Source organism: Notolabrus celidotus, chromosome 21, assembly GCF_009762535.1.
Source record: "Notolabrus celidotus isolate fNotCel1 chromosome 21, fNotCel1.pri, whole genome shotgun sequence".
Lineage (NCBI taxonomy): Eukaryota > Metazoa > Chordata > Actinopteri > Labriformes > Labridae > Notolabrus > Notolabrus celidotus.
In genome coordinates, this window is record NC_048292.1 from 3,979,340 (window position 1) to 4,006,817 (window position 27,478).

The 27,478-nt window shown below is 42.2% G+C and overlaps 1 protein-coding gene across 7 annotated transcripts in view; it reads right to left on the reverse strand.

The window, feature by feature from the left end:
- The window catches only part of syt1a (synaptotagmin Ia), a 262,791-nt gene that overhangs the window by 171,576 nt on the left and 63,737 nt on the right, over positions 1-27,478 (reverse strand). For all 7 annotated transcript variants that reach the window (XM_034673888.1, XM_034673889.1, XM_034673884.1 and 4 more), the window contains one exon: positions 5,710-5,765. The gene's annotated coding sequence lies outside the window, so the exon portion shown is untranslated. The remainder of the gene's footprint in view (positions 1-5,709; positions 5,766-27,478) is intronic.

Genomic DNA, 27,478 nt, shown 5'->3' on the forward strand with positions numbered 1-27,478 from the left:
TTCCTCTGAGTCCATCCCTCTTTCCAACCCCAACAAGGTCTCAGCAGGTGTGTGTCTAACATGAGTCTGGTCCTGCTCGAGGTTTCTGCCTGTTAAAGGAAGTTTAAGTCTTAGTTATACGGCTATAGGCTAAGACTGCCGGGGGAACTGGCACACTGGGATCCTGTCTTTCCCTCTCTCTCCTCTATCCCTCCATCACTTCCTTTAACTCTTCCTGTCCCTTTAAAGTTACTAACTATAGACCGTTCTGGAGTCCCTGAGCTCCCTTGTCTCGTAGGTTCCTCTGGATCTCTGCCGTAGCCGGCCTGCTGATGTGGACGTACCAGACTCCAGCTACTATCCGTCTCACCACTATCATCTCTCTCTTCATCTCCCTCTATCCCTCTCTCCAACTGAGTCTGGTCCTGCTGGAGGTTTCTGCCTGTTAAAGGAAGTTTGTCCTTGCCACTGTAACTTGCTAAATGCTGCAAAGTGCTCTGCTCATGGTGGATTAAGATGAGATCAGACTGAGTCCTGTCTGTAAGATGGGACTGGATCTTATCCTGTCTTGATGTTGGGTCTTTGTTAATAATAGAACATAGAGTACGGTCTAGACCTGCTGATTTGACACACACCTCACCATGTCACATCCACATTTACATCACTGACTTTACTCACTTACACTCTCCATGTCTGCAGTTTTTCCTCATTTGCTTACCTGTTTTTTTACAATAAATAATCCAAATTTTTAATCAACTTTCATGTCCCTCCTATATTTGTCATGGTCCTTGAACCCGGTTATGACTAACATCTACCTGTGAGGCGTTCACTGTGAAATATAAGGCTGCTCAAAGTCACTATTTCTGGAAGATAAAGAGCAAGCACAAGAAACCATCTTCCAATCTAACACGCAGCAGGTCCAGTGATGCTGTTGCTTTCCTCTTCATGCCTGGACACGAACAAAAAAATAGACCAATTCCAAAGTTCGAGGTCTGTACACGAAGACTCGGTGCATGTCTGTGAATGTCAGGGGGTCCAGACTCAATCTGTTCCTGGAATGGCTTTTTAAGGACACTACCTTTATAGAAACACACACTCACTCAGTCTTTCTTCTGTGAGAGGAAGGTTGTGTGTTAAAGACGTGTGGGCGTCTTTTTTGAGGATGAAGGAAGACATAGTGTGTGCTCTGTGATGACATGCTGCTGTATTCAAGTCTGGGTGGAACATTTCTTCACGTTCCCACTCTCTTTATGTCTGACATCACTTCACTGTTTCACCGTTTCTATCAAAGCAGAACATGCAGAACTTAAAGTACAGCATGTGACGGACATTCATGAAGTAGGGTGCAACTTTCCTCTTCTCCTGAAGTTGCAAATTCAGTGAAAGTTAACTGATGAATTTGTCATCCCTCCAAAGAAAGCGACGGACAGCTGAGCTCACAGAATATCAGTGAGCCACTCGTTCTCCTCTCGGCGGAGAGAAGCAAACAGGGTCTGTCTTTTGTATTTGTCATATCTCCTCCAGCCCACAGTGACCGCAATGTGTCTGAGACGCTTTGGCTCACAAAGGACGGATCGACGCCGAGGAGCCAGGGGAATTGGTACATTGTGGGAAATGGCTTCCCTGTGGCCGTTTTGAACACGCCAGGCCATCGCCCCACCACGTGTCCTCTTCTCTTAAGCTTGTCCACGGGGGAATTTATTCCTCTCTGAGTATGTAAGGATCATAGAGCTGAACAAGCTAGCCCATCTGATGGTTACTAAACACTGTGCGGAGGCCTAGAGCTCACGGAGGAGTCAGTAGGGAATTACCGGCATGTATATTCAGTGGCCACTCTTAAATGTATTCCAGTAACAGCGTACGGCTCCACAGAACAAGACCATGTGAAGGTGGATTCAGACCAACAGAAGAGCCTGAGCTGAAAAATGAGACATCTTCAAACATCAATATTGACAGCATACAAGCTTCAGATGATGTGTGGGATTGTGGCATCGCATCTTTCCATTAGATTATAATTTGGCGCTTACATTTTGTAACCTGTATCCTGTTCCTTCAGGATTTCCACCAGTGACGTGAAGCCGTGTCTGCCTGGTGTCACCCCACCTTTATCCAACAGCAGGCTCAGATTAATTCAACGAACAAGGCCGGAAATGAAACAGCAGCAGAGCGAGATTAAAAAGGGGGAACAGGGGGTGCCGTCTGTCCTGTCGCAGAAGGAAACACGGCTGAATACTCTCCCTGTCAAAGAGTGAGGATTTCATTTTGTACAAGCGGTGGGAAGTCAGAACTCTGAGGGAGGTCTGGTCTGCTCTGGGTAATATAACTGTAATTATGGAGGTAGAAATACTGAGATGTTCTCAAACTGCATCTCCTTTGGACCAAATTCATACCATGTACCTTTATTTTTCTGATGTTACTCTGCGTTTTGCTTCTTTTGATGTTGAAAATAACACTTCTGCTCTTTTCTTGTGTCCTTAGCTGGAACACTCAGAGATCACATGTTTGCTGACATGTTCAGGTGTGACAGGTGAATCTCAAAAAGTGGAAACATCACCCAACACTTCAACATTTTCCATCAGTTATTACAGAAAGTGAATCTAATATATTCTTGACTCATTACACATCAACTAAAAGGTGCGTCTCCGATCCGTCACGGCACCGGATCTGATAGGTTTCTGTTCTAGTCAACGTGTGAACTTCAACTGGATCCGTTTCGTTGCGTTCCGGCTGCGTCCCTGATCTGGCTGCGTCCCTGATCCGGCAGGTCAGGGCCCTCCAGATCAGATACTCAAGACTTCTATTTTTGCCAGATGCTGGAGCACGACGCATCAATCTCAACAGAGCTCAAACCGTCATGATGAGCAGAGCCAGGCCTGGAGTCAACAGGTCAGAGGTTTTCAGAGGACCAGAAAGACAACATGGATGAGGAGAGGAGGAGGAGTATCCTTGATTCAGTAATTACCTCGGGAAAACCTCGGTCACATGACTCCAGCTGTCCGGCAGTCCTGCTCTGTGCTGCGTTCCAAAAACACAGCCGGTGGGTGTTGATGGACAGGACAGCACGGAGCCGGACCGCAGTGGAGACGGACCAGACACGGATCTGGTGGAAGTCGGGTGGAAGTCAACACATTGACTAGAATAAAAACCTATCAGATCCAGTGCTGTGACCGATCAGGCCTTAGTCTTCCAAAGGTCTGTTGGCGTGTTGCAGTCTGGATCAAAGTGTGATATCCAGGTACAGCCAGGCCTTTAGCATGGCTTAAAAACCTCATTTTCTTTCAGCAGACTGAACTTTGAAATCTCATCAGATGGAGCTCTGGATCGATGAGGTTTCCTTTGTGTAGCATGACCAGATAATTCATCAGAATGACTGAATAAATGCATCTCGTAGCCTCACAGTCATCAGTCACTACTGCATCACTTCCCAGAATATCAGTCGTTATTCATGAATGAAAAATAATATCAAATCCAGCCTCTGACACATCTCATCTCTTACACTCATTCATCAGAGGATGAAAATATGTGGACCTCTAATGGGTCAAATCTAAAGCATGGAGTCGTTCCTCTATGCATCAGAGGAGTTTCACTAACTCGCTCCCTCACACAGAGACCTCTTGAGTAAGAGATTAAAAGTTGTCAGTCCTCATGATCCGACAGTCACGGTCAGAGTCATCATTCCTCAGAGCCCAGGGGTTATATTCAGAGACGAGGACAAAGATACAACAAACAAACACACAGATGTGTCGGGAGGAAGGAGAACTGAACTCTCTGTGAGAATCTGTGGTCAGTGTTTCAGCCCAGCAGACATCAGAGGTTATATAAGGATCGTTGCAGCCACAGCAGCTTTTTAAGGCCAAGTGAATTTCAACATAATTTAGTGTACAAACCTTTTTTCTGCTTGACCCAGACGACTCGGTTACCTCCTGACATTTTCAAGCTCTAAAAAACACTCGCAAATTAGCAGACTGAAGCCAAATCTGCTGCTGTACCACAACTAAAGGACTAAATGGAGCTTTAGTCTTTAAAAATACATCCACATCCACTCATAGCTGGTCTGTTATCATATTGAGAATGAGGGTTAGGGGACTTTTCGAAGGAACAACGACTCAAGGCAAGGTAAGCTGGGATTTGAACCCATCATACAGCATGAATGATGATTAATATGCCTGCTAATGGGAGCAGAGTCAGACTTCGCTGGGTTTGAGGTCAGGTAGCAGGCATTAACAGCAGTAAACACTGGAAAGTGAAGGTGGGAAGTGCACAGTGCATCAATCACCGCTGACAGCGTGGACAGACGCACGGGAGCTTCATCATCCAGAGAGGAGAGGGTGCTTCACTACGTCAGAGCACACACCGCTGATTAGCTCTTCTTCTACTACCATAAAAATAATCACATGAGAATTTAATGCAATATAACTGATGAAGTATTTATTGGTCCTAAAATGGAAAGTCATAGCTCCTCTGAGTAAAGTGTATGAGCAGCAGGAATGATGCCATTCCAAATAATTGGTGAAGTGAGAAAAATAAATGAGGAAGAGCCTCTCTGGAGGGAGAATTAATCTTATTGGTCATGGCCGTTAAGCACAGTTACTCACTGTTGCCAAATTGTCATCTTAAGAAGAACCTTCAGACTCTCTGAGAAGCAGTTACAGTCGACTCCACCAACTTCTTTCTAACTTTCAGTTTCCACTAAATGGAGATTTTATGCAAAGTAGAACGTGGCACTGTCATCAGACCTCAAGGAAGTCCTCTAGCTGCTACTTTACTTCCAAAGCAAAGCCTTCTTCCATAAGCGCCCCACGTAAAGAGGCTATAGTCCTTGTTACAGAGGTTGCCAGTTCGACTCCCAGCCACCCCATTTGCTGCATGTCTTCCACCACTCTCTACTCCCCACATTTCCTGTCTCTCTTCAGCTGTCCTATCTAATAAAGGCAAAAAGTCCAAAAACTCAAATTCAACATCTTTGATTTTGGTTGAGTGAAGCTTGTTTCACTTCCATAACATCTTAAAAGTTTTGAAACACTTGTTCATAAGACCTTCAGAGTTTAATTTCATGCTTAAAATGTGTCTTTCTGTAATTTTGAGTAGCTAAGTATCCAGTCTAGCCAAAAAACGAGCCACAGGAACTGAAGGAAGTTCAATAAAAATATAAGACTGTGAAAATGATCCTCTCCAATATTTGTATTCTTCATTTTTTTATCCACTCCTGTGATCATTTGTTGGTTTTTAAGACGATTTCAGCCTCAAAGCAGCTCTCCTCTCTAAAACATCAACACAGACTATCACAACATCATGTACAGAAAAGACCAGTGCCTCTCGTCCTCTCCAGTCCCCTCTGACCACAGCTGACTTCAGTCCATTGAATTTAGCACACAGCTCTCTGGGCTACAGGCTCAGGGGCCATGTTGGAGGCTCAGTGGTGAATATTAGATTGCACGCCTCCAGATCTCATTAAAGGAAGCAACAGGACAATGTCTGCATCTCAAATGAGACCAGGGGCCATCAGGCATCCTGACTCCCTGTTGGACGGACTTGATTTGATTGATATTGTGTGTGTGCGTCAGAGTACTACAGGAGGGTGGGATGTCCTTTCGGTAAATGGAATTAGGCTGCTTTTACAAATTACACAATTGGGGGAAAATTGGAATTTGGGATTGTGCAGCATGCTGTAAATGGGACTGTTTATAGTATCCATTACATGCACGGGTCAGGAAATGATCGGACACTCACTGTGTCTTCTGTTAAAGGGGCTTCCTCCTGTTCCTTCCCGTCCAGACGTCAGTTCTCTGCAAAAGAAGAATCATAACGTCAGTGTTTTCAAATATAAAGACATCTTTAATGACACCAAGAAACCCTGTAGGAGCCAATGAGGCGACTTCATACCAAAAATAATTCACCTCGCATTTCCCAGCCGCAGTGATGGTTTAATTTAATAGAAAGTGTCAAATGGGTCTATGAAGACGTATGAAAGAGGCTTCCCAGAAATGAAATTACTGGGTCAATGTCCAGAGTTAGCGTCCAATGATAAGCTACAGGATTAAATAACGAGGACTCGCGCCTGAAGGCAGGACTTTCATAGTGGTTAACCAGTAGTCTCTAATTAACACAAGTCAGGGCCAATACAACGTCCACTATTAAGTAAAAGATGGAGGCCTACACTCCAGAGAGAAGAGTCCATGTTACATCAATCCACTATGAAAGACACCCTTCTGTAGGATCCTTCAAATGATCTGATTCATGTGAAGCAGTAAAATGTAATTTGATGACAGTGAGAAGGGACAACAAGTGTAGAGCATGTACCTATTTCATATCATAGCGTACAATGATCTCTGACTAACAGATAGAAGACGTATGTTTCCATCTATAATACCAGCACGAGCAGCAGAGTCCTCCCCGTCCCTCCTGTCACTCACTGTGGTGTGAATTCCTCTGGACTTCATCCTGATCAACTTTTAGGAAATCAATGCTGTGCTCATGTGTTGTGGATTCACTTGCACTGTCATCATATTACGCTCTGGCTGACCGTTCTTCCTCCTCCTCCTCCTCCTCCTCCTCCTCCTCCTCCTCCTCCTCCTCCTCCTCTTCCCGCCAGAAATTCAGCCATGTTTTCCTCATTCTTTGGGTCCTACTGTTTTTCTCTGTGACGTTCAAGCGGCAACCTCTGGTCTTAAAATATGGAGCCCATGCGGAAGTGCTATAAACTGGCTGCAGAAACACCGGAGACCACATACACACCCATTCAAAAAGACGATCTTTACAGCAGAAATAAACATGTTTACAGCCTGGTTCAAAAAACTGTTTAGGTCTGAGTAGCTAATTTCTCTATCTCTATATAAAATAGAGACTAATGCACATCAAAAACAATAAAATGTGTAATTAAAATAAGTTAAAGCCTCAAATTAACATTAAAAACACAAATTGTTCAAATAAATAAATAAAATAGGATAAGGATAAGAGTTGAAGATATAATAAAGGCTAAAATTGAGTAGATAAATAATAAAACATTAAAAATCTATTTAAAACATTAACAAAATAAAATTGTTAAACCCTACAGAAAAGCCAGACTGAATAGTTAAGTTTTTAGTTCACGTTTAAAAGTCTAAATATCTCTATCAGTATTTCATTTCAAGGGAAAAAAGTGTTAAATTCAGGCCAATATTGTTATTTTCCTCTCATTTTGAACGATAATATTTTTATCTGCCTGTGAAAATTCACATGAAACCAGTGCAAAGCCGGTAAACACTTTCTAACGTCACCTCTGTCCCTCACCCTCGTACAGATACAGCAGGTATATTTTGGTAGCAGTGAGGAGGGACAGGATGTGAGGGAATCCCTTCAGGTAAAGTAAGATAATGTGCTTTAGCCACGCTAATGAACTCCAATTAAGGCCGAGAAAAACAGAAGATAAGATAATCCTTTAAAGTCCCACTGATACAGCAGTGAAGCCAAAAACACAATTAGTGAAAATGAGCTGAACACAGAACATTTCTTATTGATTACTCGATTAATCGCCGATATAACTGATTGTATTCTCCATTACTAGGGTAACCTATTAGTGCAGCTCTCTAACATTAAAGGCAGCATTATAAGTGTTTTTTCACCTCGTTAATGTAACCAGTAATGTGTTAATAAGGACAGACTGAAGCTCCATCCTCTTTTTAAAATGTTAATAAGCGCTGAAATAATTGGTGACAGAAATTGGTGGTCTAATTTGCAGGCAGCAGATGGCACGCCATGAAGCAGCAATGCATAAACAACATATGTCGGGCCACTTTAATGGGTTCAGAGGACAAACAAGCTATATGAATCAGAAGAAAGTCATGACTACTATTTATACCTCCCACTACACACACTCACAGATGAGGGCCTAACTGCTAACTGCACTGGCTCCTCATCAGAATCTAAAACAGTTCAACAGTTTTGTGGAAGGAGATGTGAAGAACACTTTTATATAACTTCTGTCTTTCTTTAAAAACCCTGCGACACGAGACACAAGTGGCCAACTCAACACTGTATGATGGAGTTTTATTCTCCTTATACATTTTACCACTCGGACACATTATCCCCAGTCATCATATCAATTACCATTTCTATGCAGACGACACCCAACTGTACATCTGTCTCACCACATAACCCAAACACTCTTGACTCCCTCACTGCCTGCCTTTCTGACATTAATGTATGGATGAGCAAGAACAGGAAAAGGTTGTGAGTACTTCATTGTATCATCTCAGAAACATAGCAAATGTCAGACCTTTTTTTATCCCAGAAAGATGCTGAAATTTTAACACATGCCTTTATTACCAGCAGCAGACTACTGTAACTCCCTTTTTACTGGTTTGCCCAAAAAATCTATCAGAAACTGCAGCTTGTTCAGAACGCTGCTGCCAGAGTTTACCATGAGAAAAGAAAACTGACCACAGTACTCCTCTTTTTATTAAAGTTATGTTTTTGGGGCATTTTTGCCTTTATTGATAGGAAAGCTGAAGAGAGGCAGGAAACATGGGGAGCAGAGAGAAGGGGAAGACATGGAGTAAATGGTCGCGGCCGGGAGTCGAACCTCTGCAACGAGGACTATAGCCTGTACATGGGGCGCTTAGACAGCTAGGCCACCAGCGCCCGATTTTATTTCATTTTGAAGTACTTTATTTAGAATCATGCCTTTTATCATTTTACCATCTATGTTGTTTCTGTCTCTGTTATTCTGTGAAGCACTCTGGGCTGCATGTTAAAGGTGACATATCATCCAAAATCGACTTTTTGATGGTTCTCTACCTGAAATATATGTCCCTGTCTACAAACCCCCGAGAATGAAAAAAATCCATTCTGCCCCTGTTCTGATTTCTCGAGCCGTTTCAGACTTCTGTGTTTTTGTTACGTCACAACAATCTCCGGTCTGTCACGGAAGTCAGAGCTCGGAGCTTGTTCAACCCATAGACTGTATAAAATACAACTCAACCCCTCCTCCGTTTTTCATTACCTGCACACATGTGTGCTAACAAGGAGCTTAGGAGGGAGGCATGCTAGTTGTAGGTCGGTTTTACTCCCCCCGTCTGCAGATTTGAAGATCTTGTGGATAATTTTTATTTGTCATGGAAAAGTGCTAGCGCTAGTTAGCATAGCCACATAGCTATATGTCATAGCTGTAGCTGTGTACCAAGACACACGTCTACATACTGACAAATAAAACAACAAGAAACACTAAATCTGTGACCAATCCTTCAGAAAGGTCCCGCTGCCTTTCTGGCAGAGGTCGGTTTTACTCCCCACGTCTGCAGATTTGAAGATCTAGTGGATGATTTTTATTTATCATGGATAAGTGCTAGCGCTAGTTAGCATAGCCACATAGCTACATGTTCGTAGCTGTGTACCAAGACACACGTCAACATACTGACAAATAAAACACACAAGAAACAGGTCCTGCTGCAGGCGCCTCTCCGTCAGGATCGGATTCTGGATCAGATTCAGAGGGTTGAAGTAACGCGGGTCTGTGAGCAGTCGTGTATATTCAGCCAACATGTAAACATTAGATCAACGTGCCGGAGAGCCGAGGCCACATCCACTTCCTGATGGGGCGTGGTCAGAGGAAAAACAGAGTGTTCTGAGGAGGACTGAAGAAGAGCGTTTTTCAGGCAGACCAAAATCTGATTTCAAAGTGTTTTTTTGAGCATAAACTTTAAAGACATGTTTTGGGGACCTCTTAGACCAATATATATTGATGAAAAAAGCGTGATATGTCCCCTTTAATATGTATGAAAGGCGTTCCATAAATAAAGTTGAGCTGAGTTGCAAACCTCCATATCTAATCTAATGTTAAAAAAAGGTCACTATTCCTGCACCTGGCTTCATAGTGTTTCTTAATTGGCGTTTGCGAATAAACTGCTGTTTAAGAGGAATTTGTGAGTATTATTGAACGCTACAAAGCCAGGGCCCCGCAGAGACGAGAGGTGTTACCCTTCTAAATTAGCTGTAGTGGAGCGACCAATATCACACCATGTCAGGGGGTGGAAAAGTCACATCAGCAGGATGGAGGATCACGAGTTAAGGAAGCAAAGTTCAGCAATGGGTGGAAAGTTTTTCCAAGTCGCAACTTAAAACATCATGCAGAGACGGATAGATGAAAAACAAGACATTTAAAATTATTACCAATCACTCCTTATTGGGAGAAAGGATGGAAAGAGAGAGAGGATGGATGGATGCTTGTGGCTGAAAACAGAACCAGGGCTGGATAACTGTTTTCTAAAAGATTATGGAGTAAAAAGATATAAACAGTCGCTCATTAAATGCTGATAAAAGACGACAGCAGGAGGCCTTCGAAAGCCAATTCAGAGCTCTCTACTGAGTGTGTCATGTGGGTTTGAGAAACAAACACCAAACCGTCTGTCCGTTGGGATTTCTGCTCCTGAAATAGACTTCAAATGCCCGGGGAAAGAGCCCATTGACACCTAATAAGGTAAGTGAAGAGGGCCTGAAGGTGTGTCTATTTTTAGGGGGAAGGGGGAGGGGTTAACTCTTTACTATGAGCAGTGGGGAACAAAGGCCTCACAGCTAAACATCAGCTCATTTCACCACTACACCTCAGATAAGACAGCTCAGTCTGTGGCTCTAAATGTGACAATCTAGGAATATTTGTAGTCTCAGTTTTGTAGTCACAGTTAAACCAGCAAGTATAAATATAAAACAGTCACCCCATTTCACAGCTTTCCCCTTCTCTTTCACCTTCTCTTTCACCAAAGCCCTTCCTTTATCATCCACTCTCATGTTCAAAAAGGAGCCGTGTTATGCTGGCCTGCCCTCACACTTACATCCTGGGAGCTGGCTGGTGGTGAACTCAAACATTATTATCGCAGGGTTTCATTGCTGGTCTGAGGACCAAAGCAATCAGTCTCATCAGGAGTGCATACGGCAAGTCTTTCAATGTCTGCTGTGATCCTTTCAGGTCCCACATTGTGCCTGATGTAACAGAACTGCATTAAGGACTAACTCAGCCAATCATTACTTTATTTTATGGCACTGTTTCTTCATTTCAGTAAAAAATTACTGACTTGGGAATCAGGCTTAAATCTTTTCTTAACAAAAAACATACTACGTTATTTATAGTCTATGGCTTCAAGAAAAGGTTCCGTCCACATCTGTATGCATGGAGCATAAATGAGCCTGAAGCTTGTTTTCACCTGTTGTTACAAACACCAACCTTTCCTCCTCAGACAGGCATTCAAACTTCTGGAAGAATTTGGGAGTTTGCATTTACATAAAATTCTACTCCAGTTTTTTATGCAAAAGTTGAATCACACTCTAGGTGATGCAAAATAAGACTTAAAGTCTTCAATAAGAGATTTACATTACATTTACTTTAACAGCTACAAACCTTAAATCAAACCGTCCTATATATTACCCTTCACTCTTTGACTTGTGAATACCATATGTCAATTTTCAATGAAAGAAGCAGGATTGAATTAAATAGACCAAAAGTCAGATCTTTCATCTAACAAGCGGTCTAAGTGGTCTGAGATCCCTGAGTGTAGATAACATGCTCACATCTCAGAGGCCAATTAGGATAACTTCTGACAGGTGTTAAACCTTCAGATGTGAGAACATGAGTTCAAAAGTTACATTAAGTGTCAAGATACGATCTACCCAGCATGTGTGGCTTTATGTGTGACTTTAGAGAAACATGGGTGTCATCAGCATATAGAACTAATTAGTACAATGAATAAATCAAACATCTTCATCTATATTAGGGTGCTAATAGTATAAGCAGTGTTGCCAACTTAACGACTTTGTTGCTATATTTAGCGAGTTTTCAGACCCCTCTTGCGACTCTTTTTCAAAAAAGAGACTAGCAAAAAAAACTAGCAACTGTTTCTGGTGTTAAAAGGAGACTTTTGGAGACTGACGTGAAAGCATGTATCGTTCTTACTCTACTCAACCAGCAGTGGAAGCTGCTGTGAGTCCCTCCTAGCTGCATTCAGAGCAGGAGGAGTTCACCCCTCAGCATCCAGACTGCAAATGTATCACGCATGTACGAAGACACGGCTGGCTGATCCCGCCTACTGTCTCTTTTTGGTCGAAAAATGTAATGTTTTACTTTGATTTGTTGATCTGCATCAACACAAATAAAAATGCTGCAAAAAACAGGGATTTGGGGAAAAAGGAAAAATGGACTAATATTGAGAATGAAGATCTCCGCCCGAGGATTTGCCTGCATTTAATGTCAAAAGTTGCAAATATCTTTGTTGTTTACTAAATTTGAAAATCTTTTTTGGAAATGTACAAGTTATATTTGCATTCTATGTTTTGAAAAATGGTTCATAAAACATGTTTGTGGTTTTCACAGTTTCCTATTCGGATTTTATGTTTTTTGTATGATTTTAGGTCTAGTGTGTTAATACTTTATGTCAAAATGAAACAATAACTGCATAGTCACACTTGTGGGGTTGTGCTGAAAAATATGACACCAAACAAGGCAAGGTAAACCGTTTTTTTAAGGGGAAATATAAAAGTAAAATCAAAATGAGTCAAACACGGCCAACTATACCCGAGACCCCATTGGGTTAATGCGGTTAGCATTCTTCTTCTCCTGCTAGCAAGCAGCTTTAAGACGCTCTGTAGCTAACGCCTGGCGGGAATACCTAATTACAATCAGGCACTGGTAAAAACAATTAAAAATGTTACTTTTAAAGCTGCTGTGAGGAACTTTTGTTTTGTGTCAGTTCTGGCGCCCTCTTGTGGACAAAGTGATACCTCTTATCTCTTGTCCTATACATGCAAAAGTAGTGTTTTCAACAAAAACCTCATCCTGTTGTCTTTTAACAGCCAACTTTATCAGGCAATGTGATTATTTTCCATGAAAACAGTCAAATAAAGGCTGCTTCTGAAGCGAGATGTCCATCATCTGGTCTGACACCTACCCCCTCAGGGCGGTTTCAGGCATTAAAAATGACAACAGAGAAGGTGCCAGTGTTGCTGCTGATGGTCTTGTTTGCTATTGAAGGTTATAAAGAGGCATCAGTATCATTTTTTAATCTGTTTCTCAGCCAGTTCAAAACTCCTCACAGGGCCTTTAAAATGAGAAAATATTCACATAACTCCTGGATTTTTAGTAAGTGAATGAATATTCAAACATCAAAAATCATGTCCCATCTCTTTTACACTCAAACACAAAATATGGACCAACTAAACCATCCTGAAAAGTATGAATATAAGTGAGATAAGCAATATTTAATGCAATCCTGAATATTGCATTCCTCTTCGATTCATATATCCACCGCTGAGATTAACAACCGTCCATTTATCTCGCTTCTCTGGACAACACATCAAATATTCTGCACCACACTCAGAGGCAATAGGAAGCACAGTGTCATGAAAAACCAGAATGCACACAATATTAAAGTTAGGCTCATATTGGTGTTTAGATCTCACCATCTCTTTAATAAGAAGCAGAGGGGAACAGTGTTTAAGGAACAATGGTGGCCTCTCTGCTTAGCGGCAGAGACGCAAAGCCAATATCCGGCATAGAGATATTACCCCTGGGAGGGAAGAGCCTTCATCATTCTGTAGATCTCATGCCATCCTGTTTTTATAGATTGAGGGCTGGATGGAGCCACCTCCATTGTTTCCCTGACGCTCGTCGCTTCCTTCCCATCAGGCAGGCAGCCTTGACAACAGCTAGTCTGAGGCCCGCTTGAATTTGGCTCAAGAAACTTTGGCAGAAAGAAACCGACCAGGCTGTAAGCAAACGGCCAAAAGATGAATGTATCTCCGTCCTGCCAAGCCTTTACACAGGGGCGCTTGTATTTTTGTGGGATGTAATGAGTCTGCCGTATGACACTGTCTGGTATCCTCCCTGTTTTGGAGCTGTTTACATATCAGGCTGGACTGATGGTCTGTTTTGTAAGCAGGAATGTGACATTTGAGTCAACACCTTTCCCTTCTGCTCCTGAAAAATAAACCAAACTAAGAAACAATTTGAGTCGGAGGGTTTATTTAAATGGATTTACTTCAGGGGAAAACAAGGGACTTGTTTTTATACTTGAGTAGCATGGGAGACTGTTAAGGTGCATTTCGACTAAGAGTTCCAGGGTCTTTTAGCCCCCACAACTACTTTACCCTGAACTAAAAGGTTCCTGTGCCCCCATTGTTGTCTGACCGCGGGCTGAAGTCCCGGGTAGATTGTGCAAATCAGGCCAGTGACGTATGGAGAAAAAAAAGTAAATGCACTACACCACCAGACCAGTAGAGGGCAGTAAAACAAAGACGAAAGCCATTCATCACAGATGACACCATAGAAGCAGACGGACAGGCAGGTGTCATTATGAGCAACACAACAGTTAGCCTGTTAACATGAAGAGACTCAGCTGGAGTTGTTTTAGATGGTGCTATATTTCATCACAGATGGATTCACTGAATCAACACGTGAGAGGAGATAAGCACGAGTAGCAAAGACGTTTCAACACGGCTTTAAAATCCTTTTGAACTCAAAAAGCCGTGGCAGAGATCGGCCGGTGTTTCGGTTTAAACAGCGACCCTGTTAACTGGAGACTTTCAGCCGGATGCATCCATCATAAACGTCTTTAGACGATCATTAAATATCTGATGAGGATATTTTGAAATCTTAATAAAAACTAAACTAGTTTGCATTCCCAGGAACTCCCTCTGTGTTTCAACAGCTGTGTAAACTCCACAAACACTGACACGTTCAGCTGAAGGTCTCCAGTTTACAGGGTCACTTTTAAAATCGGAACACTGGGAAGAGAGACGCATTCACGGTGGGCTGAGAGAAGACTACTGTTACAAGCTGCTAAATCAAGAGAATCACAGCTTCTTCTTTTGAAAAGTACACACACATACAAAAAAGATAGAACAAATAAAAACTAATGAAAGAAAGAGAAATCAAGTGCATCACAGATGGAAAAAAACAATGACTGTGAATGGTTTTTGGAAAAATTTGACAAAAAAAATTAACAAAAAACTTTGAAAAAAAAAATTTTTTTTAAAAAGATTTGAAAAAAAAAAATTTGAAAAAAAAAAAGTGTGACAAATTTTTTTTTGAAAATTTGACAAAAAAAAATGTGACAAAATAAATGTGACAAAAAAAATTATTGAAATTTTTTTTTTTTTGAAAAAGTAAAATTTGGAAGAAAAAATTTGAAACAAAATGAAAAAAAAATTGGGCAAAAAAGTTGACCCGGAGAATCACAGCTTCTTCCTATGAAAAGTACACACACATACAAAAAAGATAGAACAAATAAAAACTAATGAAAGAAAGAGAAATCAAGTGAATCACAGATGTGTGTGATGTTATTGTGGACGGAGGGCGGAATAGAAACACTGCGGTTAATCTACCAATCAGACATGTTCAGCATTGCAGGCCCTGCTCCCCGAAAGTCCTGGGACCTTTGAAAGTTCCGGGATAAAGTCCCTCCGGTTGAAATACGCCTTCAGATGTGTATATTGAAAGTAATGCTCCTACCAGGCAGTGCTGTCAGTTTATGACAGTCTGGAAATCTTTCTAAATAAACACTGTTTGCGTCACTAAACACCAGAAGGAGCCTAAACCAGCTGTGCGGTCAGAAGAGGTCAAACTTCCTCTCTTTTTGCAGCTGAACACACCATCTGTCCAAAGCAAGCAGGTAGGCTTTGAGGCCAGACCCTCAAAAGTCGTCCCTTAACCAGAATAGATGTTTATAAATCAGCAATAGTGCAGAGGGAGACCAGAACGGCCCTGAGAGACGGGGTATCTGAATCCCTACGAGACTTCACTGAAGTTGCTATAAAAGCAGCAGCAGACCGAGAACGTCTCCTGGTGTTTATCAACAGAAACACAAGAGACATGACTAACGAGACAGGCTCCCTGTGAGGCATTCACTGACTCAGCCTTAAACTGAGTGTTTATTTCCCTGCTGTAAACACAGGAAGGAGAGAGTTTATATCACTGTGACTGATAACGCTTTGAACATCAGATTTTTTTATGGACATTCATGATACAAACTTCTCTGATATCAACCCTTACGGTCAAATTCAACCGGATCCGTGTCCGGTTCATCTCCGATCCATCACAGCACCAATTCCTTCCTTCCTTCCAAACTTTTTTATTCCAACCTAGAAATATAAGTGGTAATTTGTCCATCGAGCAAACCAGCAATTTAATATCCAGACATCCAGAGATGGACCGAACAAACTGCAACAAATTCAAAGACAGGTTCTGTGCATGTCTCATCTTGTAGAGACGTGAGAAAGAACATGCATCACATTGTTATTTTGGTATCCCTTCGACTTGTCTCAACCCAGCCTGTTAGCATGAGGTCCAGAGAGCAGCAGTGAGCAATATGGCAGCCGATGTCAATCAATCAATCCTTATTTGTGTCGCACCAAATCACACGCTTTTATAGACAGAAGAGGTCTAGACCGTACTTTATGTTATATTAGTAACAGAGACCAAACATCAAGACAGGGTAAGATCCAGTCCCATCTTACAGACAGGACTCAGTCTGATCTCATCTTAATCCACCACGAGCAGAGCACTTTGCAGTATTTAGCAAGTTACAGCGGTGAGAACAAACTTCCTTTAACAGGCAGAAACCTCCAGCAGGACCAGACTCATGTTAGACACACATCTGCTGAGACCGTGTTGGAGAGAGGGATAGAGGGAGACGAAGAGAGAGAGAGATGATAGTGGTGAGACGGACAGTAGTAGTTGTAGCAGCTGGAGTCTACGTCAGAGATCCAGAGGAAGCTATGAGACAAGGGAGCTCAAGGACTCGAAAAAAGGTCTACTTTTTAGAATACAAAATCTATTCTGGACTTACAAAACCACAAAACAAAACGAGAAAAAGCTTTGTTCCTGTTTCATATTGGTACTACGGTTGCATATCTGCCAGCTAACTTCAAGAGTCAGCAGGTTGTTATTGTTTACAGTGAAAGTTTAATTCAATTGACACTTGGAATATCAACTTGCACCCCCTTGTGGTAGGAGTATGAAATGCATTTAACGTAGGAGGACCTAAAGTAGGAATGAGATGCATGATCCTAATAACCAAATTATCAGAAGGCAGAAGTTACAGCAGCAAGGACAAACTTCCTTTAACAGGCAGAAACCTCCAGCAGGACCAGACTCATGTTAGACACACATCTGCTGAGACCGTGTTGGGGTTGGAAAGAGGGATGCAGGAGAATAAGAGAGAGAGGGAGCAGTGACAGTGATGAGACGAGTAGTAGTAGCTGTCGCCGCTTCCAGCATGTCCACAGCAGGAGGATGTCAGAGAAACCTACGAGACAAGGGAGCTCAGGGTGTGTGACTTGCTTGACAGTGAAGCTGCAAACCTAAGGGAAGCTGAGGTAGCCTGACCGAGCTTACTGAGCAGTAGTCGGTCTGAAGGAGCTGAAAGCAGCAGTTAAATAGATCCAAACACAATCCCTGGAGATGGTGGTGAAAATAACACAGCTCCAACACGTCACTGAGGATGATCGTTAGCAAGGTTGTGGTCAAAATAGTGCAAGCAACATGTGACGAAACATCACTTTACATTTGGTCTGAGCACATCGTGTTAAAATATCCATCTCTCATCCGTCTGACAATGAAACCACAAAAGAACAGCCCCAGCTAAACTCATTTCTGCACATCAATCCAGCTCGAATCTGCCGTCTGCGGCAGGGAGAATAATTCGGTGTTTTGTTTGCTTTGTTTTTCTGAGTGAAAGGAGAGCGGCTGGGTCTCTGCTGTCAGTTACTGTATGATCTGTTGCTCCAGTCTGGCCGGGCCTGTCACTCAACATCTCTCTCTCTTGGCATCAAAACGTTTGATAATCACGCCACTACAGATGCTGAAGAGAGGGAAACAGGGAAAAAAAGGGAAACAGCTTGGTTCGATGTGACTGCTAATTATGCAGCCTGAGATGTCTCTTTGTCATTGGACTAAATTGCATGACATTTAACAATAAATTGCATTTTTGCCCATTTACTTGGCTGAATGTGCCGCGGAAAACAATCAGAACTGACTGCATGCAAATGAAAAATGAATATGTGACAGGAATACGTGCAACAGGCGTCTCCAGCGAGGGGCTTTGATTTAACTGTAGGAATGTAAACAGATGAAGCAGACTTGTGATTGTGGTCGTGGCGATGAGTGGTTCGTGGCAAACATATGTTTACTTCTCAAACCGCTGAACTCTGCCGGCTCGCTGCTCTGTGTGGGAGGAAACATCCAATAAACTAAAGTGAAGCTTGTTAACCTGACCCTCTAAAGAGGTTTATCTTAATCTGGAGTGTGTGTGACTTCTTGAAGAGGCTAGATTTGTCTAAAAGCACCACAGATACTGACTTTCTGACAATAACCTTGGAGCTACAGTCGTCCTCGTAAACTAATTGGAGCGAATGGGAGCACTCAACATTTAGCAAATGAAGTTAAGCTATTAAGAGTAAAATAAATAAAGTGGAATGTTGTCCCGTGTATAAATGAGATGCTGTTGGGGTCTAGATGAGTGTAGTGAAGAGCTTGAACAGCCGTCTGGGTAAAGTAAATGCCCTTGAAGCTGGCACTGGAATCAGACAGCATAATAACATTCAGATGGCCTCCCTGCATGATGATGACGCAGCATTGGCAGAGTCCTGCCTCTCTGCTGCTTTGCCCTTGAATGATAAAGCCTTTACCCTTTGCGTTTACACAGTTCGACTCACATCACAGGCTTTTGTGCATACCTGCGTGGTGCTTTGATGTTGTGCCTCTGTAACATGAAAAACGAGAGTGTGGAGGGAGTCTTAAATGGACTGCAACAGACTCAGGCACTGATAGCGGTGGGTAAGTATTTCTGTTATTAGGTTCTCTATTCTTAAAGTTTTTGGTAAATCTTGTAAAGAAGTTTTCCTGAAATGACACAGACAGGTTTATTGCAAAGACCAGGGGTTCCCAAACTTTTTAGTGCGTGACCCCCAAAATATGGGTGCCAAAGACTTATGACCCCCAATGTACCTCAAATTGTAAAATGGTGCTCCCTAACCCAAACTTTTGGAGTCATCTGGAACAAAGAAAGACAGAAAACTCTTGAAATGTACTTATTTGAAAGTTTTATTTCTAATGTAACCACTATTTTTGTCTATGTTTTTTACAATAATTGGTGAAATAAGCAAATTTAGATTACTTTAAAAAAAATAAAAATCTGGAAGACATCTCGCGACCCCTCATTGGTGTCTCGTGACCCCCCAGGGGGTCCCGACCCACACTTTGGGAACCCCTGGCATAGACTATAAAACATGGATGTCATCTCAGTGATGTCATACATTTGTTTCTGAAACTTATAGGTGGCGGAAGTGGAGTTGAGGCTGGCCTTTAGCCTCCTCGCTAACAGCTTCAGCATGCCCACCTGTCAGCCAAATCAGTCATAACCCTAAATATGTGTAAGGATAGAAAAATATTTTTTGTATCAGGTTGTAAACATATTTATTTCTGCTGTAAAGATGAATGTTTAAGAATGGGTGTGTGTGGTGTTGCAGCCAGCCTCAAGTGGACATTTGAGGTACTGTAAATTTTAGCACTTCTGCATTGGCTTCATTGCTCACGATAGGAGGTACCGCTTGGTTTATTGTGTTGAAGTTGGGGTTAGAAAAACTCTCTTTAAAGGAAAAAGCTGTGTCATCAGGGGAATCAGGCGAAATTCATATTCATGTCATGCATTTGCTGCATATTCCAAGCCGTGCGAAAATTGAAGCCAATGTGGAAGTGTTAAAAACTGCAGTTTCCTCGAACGTCCGCTTGAGGCTGGCTCCGGAAGCCAAAAAAGCCAGTCTTTACAGCAGAAATAAACGTGTTTACAGCCTGGTACAAAAAACGAGTGCCATGCTACATTTGAAAGATTTGAAACCACACAACAAGATATCTGTCGTCCAAGTAGATCTTGGGAAGAAGAAAGAGGGGCTCTAAATTGGCTTGATTGTCTTGTAGTGTCTACTCCCCTTAGGAATTCCCATTGGAAGGTACTGATCATGTGTGTAGGAGAAACCCTGTGAATGTTTCTTTATGTCTCCACTTCTCCACTTGTTTTTATTGCTGGTAGAAGAAACATCTAAAAGGCGACCTCAGAGAGTGTCTGAACCTTTCACACTAAACAAAGCAGAGTCACTCCAGCCACACAGAGAGGGAGAGAACACATTACCTGCATCATTCTCGCATCTATTACTCCACCTGAGACACAGGAGTCCCTCTTAATGTGGGAGCTGAAAGGCAAACAGACTTTGCATAAGTTGAAGCCTCACACTGTTTATTGGAGGAGACAACCATGACCGTGTGCCGGGCTCACTGGTCACCTCGCTGGTTAGGATGACCCACTTTGAGCTGAACATTGATCAGACTGGTTTTAATTTGAAATAGAGCATCTTAAGTCTCTGTGGGTAAGCTGTTTAAGGCAATGCTCTTAAGATTAAACGTGGATCCATAACGTAATCCCACGAGGGACGGACTGTCTTTGTTGGAGTGATACACTACCTTACAGCCCGGACTGTGAGACAGCAAACTAAACCTGGTTGCTGATGAGGGATTCGTATAAGCTGATCTAGAAAGTGGATCAGATGCTCTTTGAACTCGCCCTCCTCTCATGTAACACAATCAAACTGAACGGCAGCACTCAGACGCTGCACTCTGCACTGGATAATCATGCAATCAAAGTGCATTATTTGGCTTCAGCAGGTGCAAAACCAATACGGAGCATTTGCAATTGATGCTAAATTGAGTCATATTTGGCTCGTTCGCCTCGACGGATCTCCGTGGAAATCATTCCTCGGCTATGAGAAGGTTTTCTTCGTATTTGAATGTTTGGTAATGGGATGTTACAGACCATCATTTCAGAGATAACAATCCTGCAAAGTGCCATTTTGTTTTGCTCATTTATAAACATTTAAAGCAGACGATTCAGTCTGTCCTTCTTTGAGGGTTCTTGTGGAAGAAAGAGAGACAGCGGCGTACATATATTGTCGTGGAATTTTCATAGTCTTATAGTTAGAATGTTTAACACTTTCCAGTCTAAGTGTCAGGGGCAGAGTCACTTCCTTCCAATGTCATCCGAAGCTACTGGGTGATAGGCAAGACAGGGTCACTGTAGTAATCAAGGTCCTTCTCCTGGCTCCTGTCCTTATCTACATGTTGTGATAGACACATACCTCTTTTCGACCAACGCGGCACTCGTTTGTTTTTCCACCCGCTCTAGCCCGTGGAAGAGGCACGTCATGACGTCAGATTTACCTGACCGCTTTTCCCAGAACGGCAGCTTGTCTCCTCGGCCAACCTCTGCTTTGCCTTGGAATCAATTAGTCTTTTTTTTTTTTATTGCTGCAGGACAATGGCAGCAACACGTTTGGTTTGTGTTTTTTATCACAGCAACTCTGCTTGCCGCCCTTCGCCCCTGACGTAAGCGGTGCGCGGTTCCAGATCAGCAAAGAGTTGGAGCCGCTCTAGAACTGGTTTTCCCGGCTGGGAGCCGGTTCACTCACAGTCGAAACACGAAAAACCGGTTCAAAATTGAGCGCCGGCCCTGAAACTGCCTTGGTCGAAAAGGGGTATTAGTGTCTCCAGACTAGAGCACCACTCTTCTTCCCAATTGTTTTGTTTCTTATTGTCCAAATATGGGTATCTAACTTTAGTGTCATCTTTGAGGATAAATACCACACCTGTGGGATTGTCTTAAAGAATTGACTTGGCATTGCACCGCACTTTCCAGCCTGTTCATTGTTATGTAATTTCTCCTTGATCAAGTTCTACCTAAACTAATTTCAACATAAGCTATCAGAGTCTCCTGAGTCTTCCGTGTCCAGTGTCCAGTTTATTGATGAATTCCACAACAAATTGGCGTCACGAACAGGATCTTAACAACAAAGACTGGTAAGTCTTAACCCTTGGGTAGAAGTTCTGAGTTAAATCAATAATTAAAGGGTTCATTTCGGTTAAGACAAGACCAGTTGTGATTCTGTGTCTAGCGGAACAGTAAGACTCTGCAAAGTTACGGACTTCAAAGCAGCAAATTTAAATAAATAATAAGACCCAATACTATTTACTATGTACAAGTTACATAAGTGCACAAAGAGAGTAGATCAAACATAACCGGCCGTGTAAATAAACATCATCTGAACTGAATTAAATGATCAAAACTCTTCGACAGATATCACTCGTCTATTATCCACAGACTGTGTATAAATCATCTTCTCTATTGGAGCATTATAGACACTGAACTTCTAATCACGTCTGGAAGGTAATTACGTTTTGGCTAAACAGGAGCACCTTTCTGCTGTCGTTGTGAAAGTGGGCATTGTTCCGGTGTGCAGATGGCACATGAATATCAAGTTGAGAAGAAAGGAGAAAAGATCTGGCTGAGCAGGAGTCTTTTCGCCAAGGCTGACTTTACCAGGCCTGTTTTAAGCGTTGCTAGGAAACACTCATTAGTGTGCCTCGCTGATAGAGCCGGCGAGGAGTGAGGAGACTCGTATGGAGAGAAAGTTCTGCTCAGAGGCAATTAGATCTCTTTAGGAAGGGTCTGGGAAGAAATGCCAGAAAGTAACACGGCGCTCTGGTGACCCATTGTATCCCGCCAAACCGGAGCTGTGGAGCTTTGGACTCCACAGTTTCAGACGCTGATGTTTATTACCTCTTTGGATCTTGAAGGACTCTTTATCTGGCTGAACAAAGCTATAATGTGCTTTAAGTGGTAGCTCTGACAGCATGAAGTAAACAAGGTGACAGCCTGGCTCTCAAACATCCGCCCATGATCTCTTCAGTGATGTTTTTACTAGGGATGGGACATGATTTCTGAATGCTCCAATATTTGTTTTTTCTTAAAGTATTTCTCAATTTCCCATGATGCCTTTGGCTGAATCCAAGGCTGAGTTTGATAATCTAGCTCCTGGTTTCACTTTGCTTTTCAGAAAGTCAAAGTAAAGCCTCACACTTGCGCCTCACTGTCCTTTCGCCGCCACCGCAGTACTCTGCTCCGTCCTCGTTAGGTGGAGAGAGAGGAATGTCCGCCTGTGCTTTGGATGAATTTCTCCCATTATGTTACTGAATATCAGGGTAAATACCAGCGTTAAGAAAGAGGAGTCTGGACTCCCAAATATTGGAGTTATGTAGCTGACATTTCAGAGCGCATTTCTTCAATCTGAGTCCATTATAGCTGCTGAAAATATCATGACATAACTCCAGTATGAATAGGAAGAGAAAAAACATTATTCAACAAAAATGGACCCGAGCTGGGTCGATGTGAAAACACTTGAGTGAATTTTGCAGAACTATGAAAAGAGGCAGTCTGTAAAAGTCTTTAGAGTTCAATAACCTTTAGTTTGTTTGTGTTTGGATATCAACTATGAGTGTATCATTATAACGCAGACATTACAGCACTGACTGAAATGCTTGTTTGTCTTTTTGTTGTCACTGAAAAACAACAATGTGAGGAATGAAAACAGAAAGCCAGACAACTGAAGTGTTATTGCAGAGAATACAGAATTATGTGACTTTGAATTGAGAGACTGTGAGATACAAGCACTCACACGAATGGCCAAATTCTACCAGATCCGTGTCTGGTCCGTCTCCGATCCGTCACATCACTGGATCTGATAGGTTTCTATTCAAGTCAATGTTCTAACTTCCACTGGATCCGGCAGGTCGGAGTTCTCCGGATCAGATACGCAAGACCTATATTTTTGCCAGATGCTGGAACATGACGCATCAATCTCAACAGATTTAGATGGTGCTGGACAGGAAGTCAGGCACCAAAACAAAATGAATACATCAGGTTAATTTTCAGAATAAAACACTCTGTGTTATCACCAGATCGTATTTCACTTAACTACAACAACAAACCGTCATGATGAGCGGAGCCAGGCCTGGAGTCAACAGGTCAGAGGTTTTCAGAGGACCAGAAAGACAACATGGATGAGGAGAGGAGGAGAATCCTTGACTCAGTGATTACCGCAGGAAAACCTCGGTCACATGACTCCAGCCGTCCAGCGGTCCTGCTCAGTGGATCGAAGACAGACCAGACACAGATCTGGTTGAAGTCTTGTGTTAAAGTCTGTCTTTTTAAATATATTTTCCTCCCAAATGCTGCTCAGTTTTTCTTTTTCCTCTAAAGACCAACTTTTTAAGGGTGTCCTGTCCTTCTATATCTCCTTCATTAGCTTCAGATTGAGTGTTGTGCTTTCAGAACAGAGAAAATCCAATTCTGCTCGCCTTATTCACCAATCCCTTTTTTTGTGAATCTTTGAGGCGGCCCGTCTGATGAGCTCCCATGAAATTAGCTTTTTCACACCAAACAATAAACCTCATTGTGTCTGGGCCAGCGTCAGCCTTTAGTTCATGCATGTGCACCGACACGTGAACCAATCTGACTTTGAAGATGCTGATTGTCAGTTTTTCTGTCATTACATTAGAGGGAATCGATAAGATCATTATTCAGATGAGCTGAACGGTCTTTATGTGAGACAATTTAGTTATGTGCATTATGGTATGAAGGTCAGCTGTACAGAGGAGGCTTTAATTAGAGGCCGGGCTTGTACATTCAATAATGGAGCTATAATCACTATAATTGTCTCTTTTCAGATATGGACCTTTTTAATTTTTTTACAAGACTTTACTGTAAGAATTAGAGGAAAAACTTACAGTGTTAAGTAAGAAAATGAGCTAAAACTTTATAAATTTTAGTAAGATAAGAAACAGTGTGATGTTTTGGACATGAACACACTTAGGAAACAATCCCAAAGCCTTAAGATCTGCTCTAAAGCTCTACTACCTGGATGTAAAGGAGCACAGGTGGCAGATGTCATCTTGTAGCACGGTGTGGTTTGTCAGTATGTTGATCTAGTAAATGGAGATAAAGTTGTATGTAGGCTGTGTCTGGTTAAACTGACATATAACCACTCCACCAGAGCAATGAGGAACCAGCACAGGCACAAGAACGTTAACCTGTTAGGTGGACTGAAGGCTGGTGGAGCTAGCTCTGATACTCCATCAGATAAAAGACCTAAAGTTTAAACTAATTGAGTAACTCTGACCGGCCTCCACTCACATCCAAAAACTCTTTCTTTAGAGAAGTAGGTCAGCTGTCAGGTTGAGAGCGAGGCGCAAACTGAAACAGACTTTATTCCGTCTCATACTGAAACGCAACATGTTTTCAGAGTCAGAGGCTACAAGGGTAAAGTCATCATGGAGGGAACTGTCTGCGGCCCTGAGTGCCCTACATGCTTATTTTTGGCCCGCTGTCAGTATTTAAATGGATAAACAAAGGTCCTCTTGTACGTCAGGACATCAGAACAGGAACACACACACCAACACACACACAAGCTTCATCATCCAGCAGCCGCAAAGATGAGACTGTTTTTAATCGGGTTTGTTTGATGAGAGCATGGTTTGACTGAGACGTGCAGCTGGCAGCAGAGGACGGAAGAATTGAATTAGTCTCGCTGCAGACGATACAGTAAACCTCAGTGGAGACTGAGCACTGACTGTTTCCCAGAGGATCAAGAAAAACTTACTACTATGATGGTGTTAGCAAGTGAGCATGTTTATGATTATTATGACATGTCGTCCACCCCTACTGTAGAGTGTTTTTTGATTAAAGGTTTAGTGGTGGCATAGCTAACTGAGCTTTTCCATTTCCATCACTGAAATCTGAAGAATGGTTGGCCATTCTTCCAATATTTTTCCTAATCGTCAACATCGAAAGAAAGACTGAAAAATGATCCCATAAACAATGCGGTAGAGCTGTGTGATATTAAAAATGATGTTATCACAAAAAGTTGCTTTGAGCTGGTAAGTTTTGAGTTTTCTTCAGTGTCGCTATCACTCGATTCAGGTGTGTTTACATTCCCCTCCAGACGTCTTCAAGCCCCGCCTACCTTTCACCCTGCGACATGATTGGCTATTCAATGCCGTCTTCCTCTTCTGTCTAATGTTGGGTGGCAACTAGTGTTCATTAGCGCCCCTCTTCCCAGTGGTTGGGGGGTGTAATTCCAGGTTTATTTATATCAAATTTTTAGGGAACATTTGTCATATTTATATTGAGAAAAAAAATCATTTTCAAATTATCGCCCAGCCCTACAATGCGGCTAAAATTTGGGTAGCCTGCAGTCAAGAGCAGCACTTTTACAGAAACTATGGTCACTGTAGGAGCTGAAGAAACAGCTGAAACAAGTCCAGTGAGTGTACGTTTCCTGCTTCAACAAACTCACAGGCGTAGCAACTAGGGATTTCAATTTTAAGTATTTTCCGTGACCGATCTTTGGAAATGTTAACGATCAATTATTGATTAATCATTATAGGGGAAAAAATACGTTTTCCATGTTAAAAAGTAATACCAAAATGCACTTTTCCCCCTAAAACAAATTTTCCTTAGCAACACAATGTATATAACTGACAGTATTGAATAGCTTAGGATCGTATTGAGGCGTACAAAATGTTTAACATGCTGAATATCAACATGTGGAGCAGGCTTATAATCAACTCAGACATACGATTATATAAAGTGAAGGCTCAGACTACAACATATGGATTTACTGCAACCAGAGAACTGAACGGAGACATGTTTCAGACTCACAGAGTCCAGTTTTCTGTGTTCTTATTGAGATAAATAAGCATGTTTTCGCGCAACCGGGTCATAATCAGTCCGGCAACGGAGAAAAAAAGCGCTCGTGGAGACCTGTCGCACAGACGCAACACCTTTAGCTGGTTCACAAACATGCTTTAAACGTAAAACACCTCCCTGATAGCTGAACCAAACATGAGACCACATGATGTTTGTTCCACGTGATAGAAAATTGAGGGGACAAACGTGGTCAAGTACGTTCTTGATTAATTGTTAACATTCCGAGTAGCAACATTTCTGACATATATAGTTTTAAATTATTTAGAACCTGAACATGTGGTCTTTGTGTAGTAATCTCACAAAAGTAAGGGGTTATTTTCAATCGGAATAACAGAAGGTTACATACCTTTCATAAAAGAAACAGTGTGACAGGTCTGGTGGTGCTGATTGCCACAGCAGGGATATGAAACCATGAAAAAGGCCACACTTCACCTTGATGTGATTCAGTTCTTTACCATATTTGTTCAGCAGCAGCTGCAAGTGACGAGCCCATTTCTGCCTCCGTTCTGAAACAGCGGTGAAGCCAGCGGGGGTGCTCGCTGCATCTGACTGCGCCAACAATGGCATATTCAGTATTTCATGAATCAAGCTTTTTGAACCTTTTATGACCTTTGATGTTTCATTAAAAAGTCAGAGCAGGCGTCAAGCACCTGAAACCGAAAAATACAGCCAAGGTCTGAAAGCTTCTACCCTGATTTGTCGAATATCTCATTCTTTTGAAGCTTTTTTTTGAGCAGAATGGAGCTTTAGAAGAAAGAAGCGGGGGGTCGGCGCTGTTGTAGGTTAATAGGATGCAATCAAAGTTAGCTTAGTCTGTATGAATGTGATTTAATGCATGAAAAGAGCGTTTCTGAAGGTCTGCTGAATGTGCCTGACTGAACAGGTGT